Source organism: Rhinopithecus bieti, unplaced genomic scaffold (assembly GCF_001698545.2).
Source record: "Rhinopithecus bieti isolate Rb0 unplaced genomic scaffold, ASM169854v2 scaffold_3043, whole genome shotgun sequence".
In the NCBI taxonomy this organism is placed as follows: Eukaryota; Metazoa; Chordata; class Mammalia; order Primates; family Cercopithecidae; genus Rhinopithecus; species Rhinopithecus bieti.
The window spans coordinates 661188-679301 of NW_016804580.1; the positions used below are offsets into that span (position 1 = coordinate 661188).

The following is an 18114-nucleotide window of genomic DNA, read 5'->3' on the forward strand; positions in this document are numbered from 1 at the left end:
TTTTTTTTTTTTTTTTTTTTTTTTTTTTTTTTTTTTTTTTTTTTTTTTTGAGACAGGGTCCCACTCCATCCCTCAGGATGGAGTGCAGTGGCACAATCTCGGCTCACTGCAACCTCTGCCTCCCAGGTTCAAGGGATTCACATGCCTCAGTCTCCCGAATAGCTGGGATTACAGGCATGCACCCCCCATACCAGCTAATTTTTGTGTATATATATAATATTTTTTAAGTAGAGACAGGGTTTTGCAATGTTGCCCAGCCTGGTCTCGAACTCCTGGCCTCAAATTATCCACCTGCCTCGGTCTCCCTAAGTGTTGGGATTAGAGGAGTGAGCCACTGTGCCCGGCCCTGCTTTGTACATGAACTAGAAGAGCAGTCCCTCTGAAAGACACCTAAGTCGTAGTCACAACTGTAGGGAATTTTCAACACGAAACTTTCCATAGAAGGCAATTTGGAAAGCTAGCTTGGCAGGTGTATTGTCAAAAATTATTGAACTGCCAAATGGAGATGGTTACATAAGACTCAGTGTACAACGTATGGCTTCATATTGGTCCAAACTTCTATCAGTCAAGAGAAGGATGAAATCTCAAGTATGGATGTGACACTTTATACCTGCCATGGGTAGAATGTTCAATCTGTATGACCTTACTTGATATAGAATTAAAGGAAAAGTTACCAAGAATGAGATCTGAGAGCTTAGCAAGTCCTCCTAAACTATGGCCATGATAACTCATCATACAAGGAAAATAAGTGAATTCAAAGAACTAAAAGCAGCTGCCATTAGATTATAGGGAACTTTCAAACAAAAGATACATCATAGGAAGTCAGGTGAGAAGCTGTCAACTGGGCAGGCAGTGATAAGAATCGAAGTTGTCTTATTGTACTGTTTTGTTTTGTTCAAAAAACCTAAAGCATCATGCATTTTGAAATCAGAGTTTGCAGAGAGTCCCCAACACAGCCAGGACGTGCCAAGAGTGGCTGATATTTCTAGAATCTGAATCTGACTCTTCAAGTAGTAAGACCGGAGGAGACATGAACACCAAGAGAAAGTATATTCAGCTCCATTCCTCTGTGAATGTAGCTTCAGAGCAAGTCACCTTCAACGAGGAGCAGCACATCCTGTAAACAAATACCGTGCTCCTTGGGTACTTATGTGCAAATAGACATATCAGCTTTTCCCTAATGCAGGCAGTCTCTTGGGGGTAGTTCTATAACATGTAAAAATAGATATAATTTGAAACCATAATCCTGAGAGTAAATTGTGAAGGTATTTGAGATTTGTAATAAGTTGCAGGAGGAGAAGAGAGAAGACAAAAGTAACCTATCGTAAGTGGCTGTATGTTCCATATAAGTAATTGTATCCCTCAGTGTTTCCCATTGAAAGTAGCTGTAATAATTCATGCTTTAATTCATTAATCAGTAATTTAGTCTCTGGCTCTGGAAAGTGGAAAAAGTCCGTAAAAGTTGGTCCTACTGAGATGGAGATTTGGAGTTTTCGTTTTTCCTGGATTAGTCAACATACAAGTAGAAATCCTTACACCTGCCAATACCCACAAAGGTGTCTATGTTTTCACACAGGCCCGTCTAATTACATATCAGCAGTTAAGATGTTTCTCCCCATTCTAGCCACTTCTAAGATGCTAATGATCCTGGGAGTTTTAGCAGCCTGCTGCTGTGGTGTTTGAACCATTCCAGTAAGCCAGCAACTTTGCAGGGACAAGGACAGAGGTAAGGTTTGTTTGTTTGGTTGGTTGGTTGGTTTTTGTTTTGTTATCAGTGGGCACCTTTGTGAAAAAAAGTTAAAACGATCAATTAAATTAGGGGATTAACTGAACATGTCTATTATCCAATAGGATATCCATTATCCATTATGTATTTGTGTGTATGCCTTCCATTATGCATATGTATATTATTTCTTTTACATTTACTGTTAAGAATTTGTTTTTGTAGGTGGGCAGAGGGTCTCAATGGCTACATAACAAGGGTCAGATATTGAGTACCCATGATGGTTTCTTTTTGTCCAAAGCCCCAGTACATAGGAACATTGTTCTGTAATGACACAGACAACCAACTGGCCCTCTGCACATGTTCCCCCGGAATGAGGGTGGCATTCAGCCTCAGTGGCAGTTTTTGTAAAACTTCTTGAACAGAAAAGAGAAAAAAAAAAAGGAGCAAATTAAAAGGGATTTTAGGAGAAGCATCCTCAACAAAAATCACGCACTGGGCCAAGCACGGTGGCTCATGCTTGTAATCCCGGCACTTTGCGAGGCCAAGGTAGGAGGGTCACTTGAGTCCAGGAGTTCGAGATCAGCCTGGGCAACATAGGGAGACTTCAGCTCTATGAAGAATAAAACAAACAATTAGCCAGGCCTCGTGCTGTGATGGTGTCACTGCATTTGAGCCTGGGCAACAAACTGAGACTCTCTCTGTCTCAAAAATAAAACACTTTTTTAAAAAGTCATGCACTGAGTCTAAACTACACAATCAAGCTTTCCTTCAGAAATTCTGAAAGAGCCAGATGGCCCTATTCCAATGCTTTAATCTAATGTTTGACTGCACTGGTTAGAATGAATTCTCTGGGTATATCCATTCCATTGTCTTCTCATTAATGTGTAACATTTAATTCCATTTTATTTAAAGCATAGAAGAAGAGAAGTGGACTTCGCTGACCATTCCTCTTCCTCCAGCCTTTCCCATCTCCAAACTGTCTCACACAGGTGTCAGTGGTCATCTTCCTTTATCAACTGCTCACAGCCTGTGCCCACTCAGCTCAGAAACAATGATATCCTTCCTTGTTGTCCACGTTGTCAGAAAGTCTGACTCCGTGGTGCCAGGCCCTGCATCATGGGTGCAAAACTTCTCTAAATTCCCAGGTTTCATTTTCATAACTGGCCTTCTCTTCTACTCCATTGTTCAGTTATCAGGTGTTCACACCTCAAATGGTCTTGTCATTTCTCATTTTGCCTTCCCCTTGACTCTTTCAACCCACCTCCTCCCTCTCTCTCTCTCTCTTTTTTATTTTTATTTTTTAGACAGTGTCTCATTTTGCAGTCCAGGCTGGAATGCAGTGGCATGATCATGGCTCACTGCAGCCTCCAGCATCCAGGTTCAAGCAATCCTCCTATCTCAGCCTCCCAAGTAGCTGGAACCACAGGTACTTGCCACCTCAACAGGCAATTTTTTTTTTTTTTTTTTTTTTTTTTAAGAGATGAGGTCTCGCTATGTTACCCAAGCTGGTCTCAAGCTCCTGGCCTCAAGTGATCCTCCTGCCTCCACCTCCCAAAGTGCTACAATTACAGACGTCAGTTACCACGCCCCACTCTCACTCCTCCTGATCTTAACCCTCTTTCAAGACCCTGTTGCAAAGTCACCTCCTTCCCCATCTCTCTACCCTTAGCCCCAAACTGCCAACCACTGGATCTTTCTTCCTGTGCTCCCAAGCACATTGAATGCCTCCTCCTGAAACACTTACCTCATTCTCCTTTTGCCATATAACCTCTTCCTTTTTCCTGTTATTGAGAGAAATACGAAGTCTCTTAATCTCTAGTCTCCAACCCCACCCTCACTCCCACACCCAGGCACTAAGGACACATTTACTGGGGCTAAAAACATGTTCGTTTATTTGAATGGCTGAAGGGGGAATGAACAGCCCAGCTTGCAAACTATTCTATAAATTTAACAAATCTAGATGTAGTGAACAATCCTGGACTGAAAATTAGACATTTCTATGACCCACCTTCCCTAAAGGACTGGACACTTTCAACTCTGCCAGAAAGGTTAGATTAAGAAGCAGCTTAGTGTCAATTCTTTACAAAAGAAGTAAAGATAAGAACAGAGAGATAACTTGCACAAGAGTTGAAGTTTAAAATGTATTAGGGCCTTGGATGTCACACCTTGTGTGTGATGGGAAGGGATGCTTGCAGATCCGCTGATATTTGGAACTGGTTCTAGTAGTTTAAATATATGATTAGATTTGTTTAACTATTGTATTTTCAAAATGTCTCACACCGTGTGTGGTGGAAGCAGAAATTGCACTGTGGTCACTGGAAGAGAACATGACTTTCTCACAGATTTCTGCCCAAGATGGTGCCCATATGAACCACCTAAATTATGTACCTCAGTGGATATTCTATGAAGTTCTTCACCTCATCTCTTTAAGGTTTCTGGACAAGTATTTTGTCTATATCCTAGACATATAAAATAGGTTTTTTTTTTAAATAAAAATAAGAGACCTACAGTTATGTGACGGAAAGAATGGCCATGGAAAAGAAAGAATTGTACCAGAAGTGCTATGTCATAGCTATATGTGCTATGCTATATAGGAAATAAAAATACTATCTGAGTTTCCCAATAGCCAAGACAAAAAGGGAAACACTACAAGTTACCCTTATCTTATGAGTTTTAAAATAAACATTCCAGTTTTTCATGAGACAGGAGATTTTTTTCCTATCACAAAATTCTGGGAAGAACTTATCAAGTGAGGGATATAAAATAATATCATGGATACTAATTAAAGGTGGCTTTATAGAAAATAAAGAAATGCTTCTCAATGAGGAACTAAAGCAGTTCAAGTCTTACCCAGTTCACCATTTCCTAGAACACCTTGAAATTCATTCAAAGAAAGCTGACATGTTGAATAACAGGCAAATACTACCCCAAGAAAATGCACAATTAGCAAGAACAGAATGGATGGGATAGATTGAAGAGCAGAGACTGAAGTTTCCACCAGAAGGAGTGACAACTCGTTTTCAAATCAAAAGCAAAAGTGCAGTAAATGCTATCACTGGAGTGATGAAACTCAGCTAGAACGAATGCAAATACATTCCACATTTCTGTTTCTTTTCAGTAAGTAATTTGAAAAGATCAGTCAAATGTGTGTGACTAGCTACAGAAAAAAAAAAATTAAACAATTTGGCAGATTTGTTCCCAAGTCATGCCTACAATATTTTGACCCATGAATTACTATAGATATAAAAATGTTACTACTTGTATTATAAAAACACAACCTTGAGCAAATAGGAAGTTAACAAAATCACACTGAAATCTTCAATTTTGAAAACAGAAAATGATTGTCAACACTATTTGATAATGATATTCATAACTGCTGGGAACTACTCTAATAAAAAACCAACAATTATATGCACCCTCTTTGAATTTGCAACCACTGATCTACTTACTGCAAATATAAAAGCCATTTCCCCCTCACATTTAATTTGTAACTTAGAATATTTATTTCAACCCCAGTAACTCCTTAATTTGCCCTATAGTAAGTCATTGCATAATTACTCAAAATCTCCAAAATACAGACAAGTATATGCAAGGTAAAGGCATCACGGTATTCTTGAGACAGCCAATTACTTTTCTGAAGTTTTTTCTTTTTTTTTTTTGAGACGGAGTCTCGCTCTGTCACCCAGGCTGGAGTGCAGTGGCGTGATCTTGGCTCACTGCAAGCTCTGTCTCCCGGGTTCACACCATTCTCCTGCCTCAGCCTGCCGAGTAGCTGGGACTACAGGCGCCTACCACCATGCCCAGCTAATTTTTTGTATTTTTTAGTAGAGACAGGGTTTCACCATGTTAGCCAGGATGGTCTCGATCTCTTGACCTCATGATCCGCCCGCCTCGGCCTCCCTGTGCTGGGATTACAGGCGTGAGCCACCGCGCCCAGCCATCTTCTGAAGATTTTTGAGCATTCCGTATAGTAAGAATTTTAATGATCTTCAGCTCCTCTTACATCTAGACACAGATATGGAAATGTGTATTGTGCAATGCAAATGAACTGGAAATGGGTTCGGTGGAAGGTACTGCCATCCCTGTGATGGTTGCATTAACACCCAGGACCAAAAACTGTTCAAAAGGTTACACTCTTCCATCATCAAAAGAGAACAGGCAAACTGCTCTAACAAAATAAGAAACTACGTGTCCAAACAGGGGAAGTAAATACTTTTACATAACACAAGAGAGAATGGAGCTAGGGAGAAAAAAATGCAGGAATGTGCCAGGCATGGTGGCTTATACCTGTAATCCCAGCACTTTGGGAGATCGAGGCAAGAGGATAGTGTGAGTCCAGGAGTTCGAGACCAGCCTGGATAACACAGTGAGACTCTGTCTCTAAAGAATTTTTTTTTTTTTTAAATTAACCAGGCATAGTGGCATGTGACTGTAGTTCCAACTACTTGGGAGGCTGACGTGGGAGGACTGCATGAGTTTGGGAGGTTGAGGCTGCAATGAGCCATGATTGTGCCACTGTACTCCATCCTGGGTGACAGACCAGTCCCGTCTCAAAAAAAAAAAGAAATGCAAGAATAAATATGGGTACTTTACATTAGTAAAGGAGAATCTAAATGGGAGAGGAAAATAATTTGGCTGCTCTATTTGAGGGCTTTTATAGACAAGCTTTCTCAGAATAACTCAAGTTTTAAACATGGCAGCATATTCAAGTTCATTGTTTGAATCCCGTCATGGTCATGGAAAGATCGAAAATTGGAAGCTCTTTGAAACAACAGTTACACTATTTTTCAGTGCAATTAAAAATAATGAGTAGGGAGGCCAGGTACGGTGGCTCACACCTGTAATCCCAGTACTTTGGGAGGCCGAGGTGGGTGGATCACCTGAGACCAAGAGTTCGAGACCAGCCTGGCCAACATGGAAAAACCCCATCTCTACTAAAAATACAAAAAATTAGCCAGGCATGGTGGCACACGCCTGTAATCCCAGCACTTTGGGAGGCCAAGGTGGGCAGATTTCTTGAGCTCAGGAGTTCGAGACCTACCTGGACAACATAGTGAAATTCCATCTCTACTAAAAATACAAATAAGCCAGGCATGGTAGCATGTGCCTGTAGTACCAGCTGCTCAGGAGGCTGAGGCAGGAGAATCACTTGAAGCCAGGAGGCAGAGGTTGCAGTGAACTGAGATCGCACCACTGCACTCCAGCCTGGATGACAGCAGGAACCTCTGTCTCAAAAAAGAAAAGAAAAAAAAAAAAAAAAAAAAAGAAGGAAAGAAGGAAAGAAAGAAGAAAGAGAGAAATAAATAAAGAAAATAACCAGAAGGGAGGCATGAGAGGAAATGTGAAAGTCTGCCATTCTATTGTGTGCCAGTTTCTTCCACCAACTCAAAATCTACTGTCATCTTTAATGAGCGCCCTGGTGGCATGATAAACCATGGTCCTTTTTACTCATCAGAAACTTGATGGATGTGTGCTCTGAGTGGAGGGCTGGGAGTGGGCAACTCCAAACTAAAATCTCCACTGTTTTGTTAACCAGGAGATTCACTTTGGCTATCATCCTCTTTATATACTCCTCCCTTTGTTTCCTAATTATTAATTTTGGAATCATTCATAATTTAATTTTTTAACCACAAATGCAATTATTTTAATTATTCACATGTGTAATTTTTTTTTTTTTTTTTTTGACAGTGTCTTGCTCTGTCACAAGGCCAGAGTGCAGTGGCATAATCTCGGCTCACTGCAACCTCCACCTCCCCGGTTCAAGCAATTCTCCTGCCTTAGCCTCCTGAGTACCTGGGAATACAGGCGCCTGCCACCACACGCAGCTGATTTTTGTATTTTTTAGTAGAGACGGGGTTTCACCGTGTTGGCCAGGATGGTCTCGATCTCCTGATCTCGTGATCCACCCACTTCGGCCTCCCAAAGTGCTGGGATTACAGGCGTGAGCCACCGCGCCCGGCCTCACATGTGTAATCTTTTCAAATTTAAAGGAGGAGAAAGTTTATACTGAGTTCTCTGAAATGAACTGGCCTCTTTGTGGTAGATAGCCTGTTTTAAGGGGACTTGGAGTCTTTGGGAGGAATTTTGCTGCAATCCTAGAGTCCGAGATAGTGGGATGATTGAGGATATCTTCATGGACTTAAATAAAATGTACACGATTGGAGTTGGAAAATCTTTTGGATGAACTATTCATGAAAGTGAAAATGATAGGATTTTCTCAGTAACAGAAGATTTGGGGCTATGGGAGGATAACATAAATGCCATTGCTGATTCTGGCAATAAGACCTTGTTCAAGTACATGGAATTCTTCGAAGGGAGGGCCTCAGGTTCAAGCGCTCTTTGTTTTATTTCGTTTTTCATAATGATGAAGCAGCAAAATCATAAAAATATTTCTTAAGTCTGTTAAAGAAAGAATCAGCAAAGAAGCCAGCTTCCTTTCAGTTCTCAAATTATTCCGTTTTGGATAGAAAAAGTCTGTATTCAGGGGTTGGATATATTTGCAACAAAACATATCTTCTTCCCTTTTATATGTCCCAGAACATCTATACAAGCACCTGTGCACCAAGTAAGGCCACAATAAGTGTTTTTTTCCAAACGAGTAAAAAGAAATAGCATGTTTGTGTAAAGCTAAGATCAAAGCATTTGCAGTTCTTATGGTACAATGAAGGGTCTAGATCAGCCACTAAAGGGACACCTTCATCCAGTACCCTGGATCCTTGTGGAGGTCGTGGCCCCACTCAGAGCGACTCCTTGTTCTCCAGGTTCATTGGGAAGACACTGGGATGGGCGACCGGTAACCATGTTGTCCTCTGTTCTTGAAGACCCAGTTGCCCCATTTTCACCAGCCACATTTGACCAAGTGAACCCTTGTCCCGACGTGGGCCGATCAGGTTCTCTTTCCTGATTTTTGAGACTTGGAACAAAAAGACATGGAAACTTAGCCAGCTGCAGTGGCTCACGCCTATAATTCCAGCACTTTGGGAGATAAGGCGGGTGGATCATGTGAGGTCAGGAGCTCTAGATCAGCCTGGCCAACATGGCAAAACCCTGTCTCTACTGAAAACACAAAAATTAGCCAAGCGTGGTGGCGGGCGCCTGTAGTCCCAGCTACTGGGGAGGCTGAGGCAAAAAAATTGCTTGAACCTAGGAGGTGGAGGTTGCAGTGAGCCGAGATCGCGCCACTGCACTCCAGCCTGGGCGACGGAGTGAGTGAGACTCTGTCTCACACACACACACAAAAAAGACATGGAAACTTAGCCAGGTGCAGTGGCTCATGCCTATAATTCCAGCACTTTGGGAGGCCGAGGTGGGCGGATCTCGTGAGGTCAGGAGTTCTAGACCAGCCTGGCCAACATGGCAAAATCCCATCTCCACTGAAAACACAAAAATTAGCCAGGCATGGTGGCGGGCGCCTGTAGTCCCAGCTACTAGGGAGGCTGAGGCAAGAAAATCGCTTAAGCCTAGGAGGTGGAGGTTGCAGTGAGCCGAGATCGCGCCACTGCACTCCATCCTGGGCGGCGGAGTGAGTGAGACTCTCTCAGAAAAAAAAAAAAAGACATGGAAACTGAAGACCACTGGCAGCTCCATAGAGGAAAGGCCACAAAAGCCTGCTGTCAAACTCATCAGAGCTGCCCTTGGTTCTTCCCAGCTGTCCTTTTGATCTCGTGGGGTATTTATATCTCCCAATAAGGCCCACCAGTACCTTCCTATTCCACCTTAAAAAAAAGAAGAAAAATCTACCTTGAGCAGGTTTATGTTGCTTACAACTGAAAGAACCTTAACAAATACAACCAGGTTGGGGCTCTAAAAGAGGGGATTTAAGCTTTCTCCTATAGCATGTCCAAGAGAACTTTCTACGATAGGGGAAATCTTCTATATATGCTGTCCAATAAGTTACCCACTGGTCACATGTGGCTATTGAACACTTAAAATGTAGCTACTGCAAGAAAGAATCTGAATTTTATATTGTATTTCATGTTAATTAAATTGGATTTAAATAACCATAAGTGGGCCAGGCACAGTGGTTCATGCCTGTAGTCCCAGCACTTTGGGAGGCCAAGGCAGGTGGATCACTTGAGGTCAGGAGTTTGAGACCAGTCTGGGCAACATGGTGAAACCCCGTCTCTACAAAAAATGCAAAAATTAGACAGGCATGGTGGCACACTCCTATAATCCCAGCTACTGGGGAGGCTGAGGCAGGAGAATCACTTGAACCCCGGAGGTGGAGGTTGCAGTGAGCCAAGATTGCACTACTGCACTCCAGCCTGGGCAACCAGAGCGAAACTCCGTCTAAAATAAAGAAAGAAATAACCATAAGTGACCAGTGGTTATGTGTTAGATGATGCAGTATGATGAGGATGATATGAATTCATTTTCTCTATTAAAGGACAGAACAAGAGAAAATGGATTTAAGAGGAAGCAATGAGGCTATGTATTGGCCGTGAGCCAAATCACTGGAAAAGAGGATCAGGAAAGGTTCCTGGAAGCCCCCGGCATGCTCGGAAGTGAGCATGAATGGTGTATTCTTTTGTTTGGGCTGCCTTAACAAAGTATCACAGACTGGGTGGCTTCACTCCAGAAATTAATTTTCTCACTGTTCTGGAGACTGTAAGTCTGAGGCTGAGGTGTCAGCAGCTTGGTTTATTCTAAGGCCCATCTCCTGCGCTTGTAGATGTCCATCTTCTCCCCGTGTCTTCCTTCACGTGGTTTTCCATCTGTGCATGTCTGTGTCCTGATCTCTTCTTAGAAGGGTACCCATATGACCTCATTTTTACTTGAATTGCCTCTTTAAAGACCATATCTCCAAAAACAGTCACATTTTCAGGTACTGGGGGTTAGGGCTTCAATGTACACATTTGGGAGAGACACAATTTAGCTGTTAACAAATGGTGTTAGGTGTGAATATACCTGAGAGAAGAAGGAATGATGAAAATTCCAGTCACAGCATGGCCTGGAACTTGCAATCTCCTGAGACCAGAGACCTGTTCAGCATTTTCCAATCTGAGTGTGGCTGTGCCTCATGCATTTTAATTGTGGCATCAGATGAGCTGTAGATATGGCATAGCTCCTTTCTAGGTTACCATTTCCAGGGAGTTTAATGAGTGTGACTTAGTTCATGTAACTAAGAGATTTCAATGCCAGTTTTGACTCAGTCCATTCTTCCTTTGAAATCATCTCCAATTTTGTATTTCTCCTGCTACAATTGCAATTTAAGGCAGCCCTTTATGACCACGTACACGGGGCCTCAGAATAGCTTCCTGCACAGTCACTTGGCCTTTTAGTTTATCCCAATTCTCATTCATTCTATGTACCAAGTTCAGATTCTTCTACCTGTGAGACCATGTTCATGATTCCTCCCATTTCCCTGAAACTTCAAAGGACTCTCTCAACCCGGTTGTCTCAAGATTAATCCCAAATCCCTAACTTCTCATTAATTGTTCTTTATCAGCTACCTATATGACTTTATTTAGTCTTTGATTTCTGACTGTAATTTCTAATGCTATGACTTTAGATATCACCCTACATAAGACATTAATTTCTGTTGCTACTGAAAACAAAACTGAACAAAACCTTCTATGACCCCCAGATCTATTTTCTTACTTTCCACAACATTTCTCACACATGTCAAGGCCCAGGTTCTTGTTTATGCTACTCATCTAGAATGCCTCCAAGAGCTCCAGGTCTCAAGGCACTTATTCATCACAAGAAAACTTTTCATTCATTCATTCATTTATTATTGTTTGTAGAGACAGGGTCTTGCTATGTTGCCCAGGCTGGTCTCAAACTCCTGGTCTCAAGCAATCCTCCCACCTCGGCCTCTCAAAGTGTAGGGATTACAGGCGTGAGCCACTGCACTCAACTAAAAAGAAAGCTTTTATTCAAATGTTACTTTCTCAGAAATGTCTTCCCTGGTCATTCTGTGTGAAATAGTGCTCCATCAGCCAAAATCCTGTAACACTGCTTTCTTTTTCTTTATGATGTTATGGGCTGAATTGTACCTCCTCACCACAAATTTGTATGTTGAGGTCCCAACCTCTAGTTAGCTCAGGATGTGATTGTATTTGTAGAAAGGGTCTTTAGAGAGGTAATTAGGGTCAAATACGGTCATACGGGTACCCTCCTAAGAAGAGGAGATTAGGACCCAGACACACACAGAGGGAAAACCGTGTGAAGACACAGGGAGAAGGTGCCTGTCTGCAAGCCAGGGACAGGGTCTTTACAAGAAAGCAACCCGCAGACACCTCAATCTCAGACTTACAGCCTCCAGAAGGGAGGTGAGGTGGTGAGAGGGTCTTTTCTTATTTATTTTTATTTTTTATTTTAGTTATTATTATTTTTCTATAGCCCAGTCTTGGAAGTAAAGAGATAGGGTCTTTAGACTATATTTGGCACACCATTCTATGTGCCCAGCTCTGCCCATCCCTGCCTCCTTCTAGGGTTTAGTAAAGGAAGCCCATCTGCCTGCAGCTAAAAACTCCATTCTCCAACCTAGACTTTGTTGACCATAGGGTCTTTAGAGAGGTGATCTTTAAATTAAAATGAGGTCATTCTTGTGGGCCCTGATCTGGTATGACTGGTGTCCTTATAAGAAAGAGGCGATTAGCACACATACACATGCACAGAGGAGAGGCCGTGTGAAGACGCAATGATAAGACTATCTACATGCCAGGAAGAGAGCCCTGAAACAGACCTTCCTTCGTGACTCTCAGAAGAACCCAACCCTGCCAGCACCTTGATCTTCGACTTCCAGCCTCCAGAGCTAAGAGAAAATGACGGCCATAGGCATTAACTCTTACTTTTCTTTATTTATTATTTTTATTTGAGACGGGTATTCCCTCACTTGTCTGCGATCGCCCAGGCTGGAGTAACAGTGGCGCGATCTTGGCTCACTGCAACCTCTGACTCCCAGGTTCAGGTAATTCTTGTGCCTCAGCCTCCCCAGTAGCTGGAATTACTGGCTCATGCCACCATGGCCAGCGAATTTTTGTATTTTTAGTAGAGATGAGGTTTTGCCGTGTTGCCCAGGTTGGTCTCCAACTTCTGACCTCAAGGGATCCACCCACCTTGGCCTCCGAAAGTGCTGGGATTACAGACATGAGCCACTGCGCCCAGCTGAGAAAATTCATTTCTGTTGTTCAAGTTACCCAGTCCATATTACTTTGCTATGGCAGCCTGAGCAAAGTAACACAGCTGTATATACCACTATCTAACTTTTTTTTTTTGAAGGGGGGTCTATAATCCCTCACTAGAAATTAAGTTCAGAAGGGCCGTAACATAGTTTTGTTCACTGCAGTGTCTCCTTATCTAGAGCAATGCCTGGCAGGCAGAAAGTGCTCAGTGAATGGGTTTCGGAAGACCATTCTTTGTGCCCAGCTCTGCCTGTCCATATGTGCCTGGCTCTGCCCATCCCTGCCTCATTCTGGGGTTTAGAAAAGGAAGCCCATCTGCCTGCCTCTGTAAACTACAACATCCAACCTAGCCTTTGTTGGCCACAGAGGTAGTGCTTTGGTCTCTATTGGCTTTATCTCATTTCTCAATTGGCTTAGAACTTGGGCAAGGAGGAAGGGTGCTAGTTCTTAGTACTCTTGCTCCCTAACACCCTGCAGTATCTTGCAAATGGCAGACACTCAGTGAATATTTTCCTAAATAAGGTCCTATGTACATGTTTCCTGACAATCTCATGCATGCAATATTTTGATTCCCAGCTAGCATCCCAGCTTCTAAAGGGGAGAGTTGTCCCTAAGGCCTGAAATTCTGCCCACTTGTAGTAGTGGTTCAGTAAATTTTTAATGAATGAATGACACATATACCCATTCTGTGGGGCTCTTGGGGAATATTAATTGAGCCTCCAGCAGCTCCCTTCTCTGAGGATCATCTCACTTCCCTGTCTCTTCATTTCTCCTCCACAGTGTGCAAAGCACGGAGGGAAAGTAGGAGTGTTTGTACCATGAGTCTCTGCACACCCCTCATCTTGGCTATAGTAGACTGGACCACAGATGGACACTGTACCGTGCAGCTTACTTCTTCCAGGAACTTGGACTGAGACCAAGAGACTCACGGCATCCTCTTCTGGCTGTAAGACTTACATTTTTATATTTAGGCAATGGAAAAGGGGCAGCAGATGCCTACCTTGTGGAACAGAGCAATGAAGGCAGTTCACAGAGAAAGAGGACTAGGCAGTCGGGCAGAGGGGAGTCGGCTTGGGAGCTTCCTGGAGCCAGTGTCCATCTCTGCCCTTTTTTTCCACTCGATGCTCCTGAGTCCCTGCCGTCAACCCCCACTTCTTTGCTTAAACTGGTTTGAGTTTGTTTCTGCTGTTTGAAAAAACAGCAACAAAACCCCAAACAAAACAAACATCAAACAAAAACCAAAACAAAACCATTAACTCACTCATCCTTGTGATCATATTTTGAGACATAGGGGTGATTTCCTTCAGAAAACAAAGCATAAAAACCCTGCCCTCCTCCTCTACCTCTCCAATTACCTATTAAAGCCCACTTGCTCCACAGTAATGTAGGAGCTGTTCCCACACATCAGCTCATGTTCCGTGTTGGACAGCATTTCTTTGCAATTCTTTCCAAATCAAAGATAGTACACCTGTGCTCCCAAATCTACCAGGAACACTCAATGTTTTTAAATCTATCTCTTTCTAAATTGCCTCATAAATTCTTGCTGTTCTCAGGATCACCTTTCTCAACTGTACCAGCTGAGATCAACTTAGGTGGTTACCCTAACAGTTCCAAGATGCTCCATCGGAAATGCTAAACAAAGATCTTTCTGGGAAGAAGGGTGTTGAGTGTGTGTGTGTGTGTGTGTGTGTGTGTGTTTGCAGCAACACTGTTCAAGGAGAAAATAGGGAGGAAACAAATCCTTGTGCATGAAATTCAGATTGCAGTGAAAGAACAAAATCGCTGGACGCCTCTTCAAGGACTTCCACCTGCCTTCATTAGTTTCTTATTGATAACCGGTGAGAAGGCAGTTGCTGTGGATCAAGTCGGATGGTGGCTTAGACCAGGAGGTGTTGGTGGAGACAGAGGGGCCCAATGAGAGCAAGAATCCACAGAGACAGAAAAGGAAGAAACAGGTAATAGAAGAGGGAATCAAACCTAGCAATGATAAATTCAGGGAGGAAAATGAGAGCTGGGGCACTGTCCTCTGGGAGGACTGACAGGTAAAGCGGGACCTGGAGAATCTGGGGAGAGAAAAAGATTCCAGAATGGGGGAACAACTTCCTGTAAGGCCCTTGATTTTTAACAGGACTGGCAGGTTCTAGAAACAGAAGGAAGGTCCCTATGGCTGGCGCACAGTGAAGCGAACAGGAGGAGGGGTACCAGAAGGAAGGGAGCAAATACCCCAAGGTCCCTGGAGGCTCTGGTCATTATAGCCAGTCAAAGAGCTCTTTTTTTTCTGTTTACATAGGATTTTTCCTTTAAAAAAAAATGGGCTGGGCACGGTGGTTCACGCCTGTAACCCCAGCACTCAGGGAGGCTGAGGCGGGCAGATTGCCTGAGGTCAGGAGTTCCAGACCAGCCTGGCCGACATGGTAAAACCTGATCTCTATTAAAAATACAAAAGTTAGCCAGACTTGGTGTTGTGCACCTGTAATCCCAGCTTCTCAGGAGGCTGAGGCAGGAGAATCGCTTGAACCCGAGAGGCAGAGGCTGCAGTGAGCCGAGATCACGCCAGTGCGCTCCAGCCTGGGTGACACAGGGAGACTCCGTCTCAAAAAAAAAAAAATTAATAGACTATTGTTAAGAGCGGTTTGAGGTTTCCAGAAACATAGAGCAGAGCGTACAGAGTTCCCAGGTATCTTCTCCCCTGTTCCTCTGCCTCAGTTTCCCCTATTATTAAAGATGTTAATCTTTGCATTAGTGGGCACATTTATTACAATTGGGGAATCGATACTGACACATTATTATAAACTCTATAATTTACATTAGGGTTCACTCTTTCATTGAAGGGATCTTAGTGTAGGTGGAGGATGGGACTGACTTGGTCTGATGTACAATTTTGGAAGACCCAGGTTCACAAAAGCTGTTGTTACGGGCTGGATTATATTCCCCACCCCTCCAAAAAAAAAAAAAAAAAAAAAAAAAAAAAAAAATCCTATACTGAAGTCCTAACCCACAGTATCTCAGAATATGTGAAGTTATTTGGAAATGGGGTCACTGGAGATGTAATGAAGATGAGGTCACACTGGAGTGGGGATGGGCTGTAATCCAATATGACTGGTGTCTTTATAAAAGGGAGAAATAGAAACACAGGCATATACAGGGAAGACACCGAATAAACCCAAAGATGGACATGCACAAGCCCTGCAGAGAGGCCCTGAACAGGTTTCCGTCACTGCCCTTGGAAGAAACCAGCCCTGCTGGTCAAGAAAACACCTTGAATTATGGGGTTCAGCCTCCAGAACCACGAGACAATCCATTTTTGTTGTTTAAACCCCCGTGTCTGTGGTACTTTGTTACGGCAGCCCTAGTAAACTCATAACAGCTGTGAAGACCTATAGCCAACCCTGCTGAGGGCCTGGCGTGCTGGCTCACACCTGTAATCCCAGCATTTTGAGAGGCGAAGGTGGGAGGATCGCTTGAGGTCAGGAGTTCAAGACAGGGCCTCACTGTGTCACCCAGGCTGGAGTTCTGTGTTGCAATCACAGCTCACTGCAGCCCTGGCCTCCTGGGCTCAAGTGTTCCCCCTGCCTCAGCCTACTGAGTAATGGGATTACAGGTATGTGCCACCATGCCCAGCTAATTTTTTACAAAGAAGTTTTAGTAGAGATGAGGTTGAGTAGAGTAGAGGTAGGTTTCCTAGGATGGTCTCGAACTCCTGGCCTCAAGAGATCCTCCCACCCAGCTTCCCAAAGTGCTGGAATTACAGACATTAGCCACTGCACCTGGCCTCCAAATTTATTTTTGAAATCACCTAAGTAAAAAGAACAGCTGCAAGCAAACAAATATCATATTTTTTCTTGCCATTCTCACTAGAGAAGTCTCTAGGGGCACCTGGTTCTCTAGGTGGGTAGGCACCAGGTAACTGTATTCTCTAGAGAACTGTTTAATCTTGTGTATAGCGTTTGTATAGCAAAAAAAAATATACCCTGTTACCAGAAGTTGAGTCTACAGAGTACTAAGTGAAAATGAAAAGTGGTTATCTTTATTCTATACAGGTGATACGGTTTGGCTTTGTGTCCCCACCCAAATCTCATCTCACATTGTAATCCCCAGGTGTTGAGGTGATTGGAGAGTGGGGGCAGTTTCACCCATGCTGTTCTTGTTATAGTGAGGGCGTTCTCACGGGATCTGATGGTTTTATAAATGGCAGTTAGGCTGGGTTTCTTTTCTCTCTTGCCACCTTGTGAAGAAGGTGTCTGCCTCCCAGTCCGTCATGATTGTAAGCTTCCCGAGGCCTCCCCAGCCCTGTGGAACTGTGAGTAAATTCAGCCTCTTTCCTTTGTAAATGACCCAGCCTCGGGTAGTATGTTGATAGCAGTGTGAAAACGGACTAATACAACAGGTTTAAAAGCACATTTACAAGATATTTAAGAATAACAACACTCTCTGTTCCAGGGAGTAAACTGAGGTATTTACAGTAGACCTCACCTGTGGTGCTAGGATTATTTGGAAAGAAGGAACACAGCCTCCCTTGAGCAACTGAAGCAAAGTGGCGTAGAGCATAAAAACACACGTGGGCTGGAGCAAAAACCATTAGGAAGTGAGGCGTGTTCAAAGACAGACTTTGTGCTGGCTTTATCATCTGGTCTGTATGTTCCCTCCTAAGTACGGCTGCTTGTTTCCCTGATTCTCAGTTCTCCTGGCGGTCCTAACTGACCCTCCCCTTATGTATTCTTTGATTCCAGAGAGAATTCATCTCCTTTGTTTAGTTCATAACCACAGCGACTTTGGGAAGAGTCCTTTGTATGAGGCCATGTCAGGTCACTGGACAGGTTTACGGCCAGGCTGTCTAGGGCACTTTGTGGGACTCTCTGGGTTGTGCCCAGTGGCTCTCGGGCTGTCTGTGGGCCCCCCGACAAGCCTCTGGTCCAGTCAGTGGCTGCTTTTGCAGAAGGAATGGTTGAGTTGTCTGTGACCACATGGGGTGCCTTGCTTTCATATTCTGTTTACGTGAATCGCAGTTATCACCTGTGTTCTTCAAAGCTCATCAATCTGAAATGGCATAAGAGTGTGAGGAAAACAAAAGCAGGGAGGTGGGGCATTGCTGGAACAACAATAATCTCTTCATTGGTTATTTTCATATCTATTTACTTTGCAAATTTCATCTGCACATCGGATATGCAAAACTGAATCTTGTTTGAAAACTTCAAGTATTCAGTAACTTAAAATTTGAATGCTTCAAATATTTAAACAATTTAAATGCAACTTTTTTTT

General features: G+C 43.2%; 1 long non-coding RNA gene across 3 annotated transcripts in view; it reads left to right on the forward strand.

Annotated features, from left to right (window-relative positions):
• The window catches only part of LOC108527740 (uncharacterized), a 37019-nt gene that overhangs the window by 9536 nt on the left and 9369 nt on the right, over positions 1-18114 (forward strand). For 2 of the 3 annotated variants that reach the window (XR_001884915.1, XR_001884914.1), the window contains exons 2-4: positions 1625-1726; positions 13636-13801; positions 14615-14861. This is a non-coding gene — a long non-coding RNA (uncharacterized LOC108527740). Of the gene's footprint in view, positions 1-1624; positions 1727-13635; positions 13802-14614; positions 14862-18114 lie in introns of those variants that run through there. The other variant, XR_001884916.1, reaches the window with a different exon arrangement.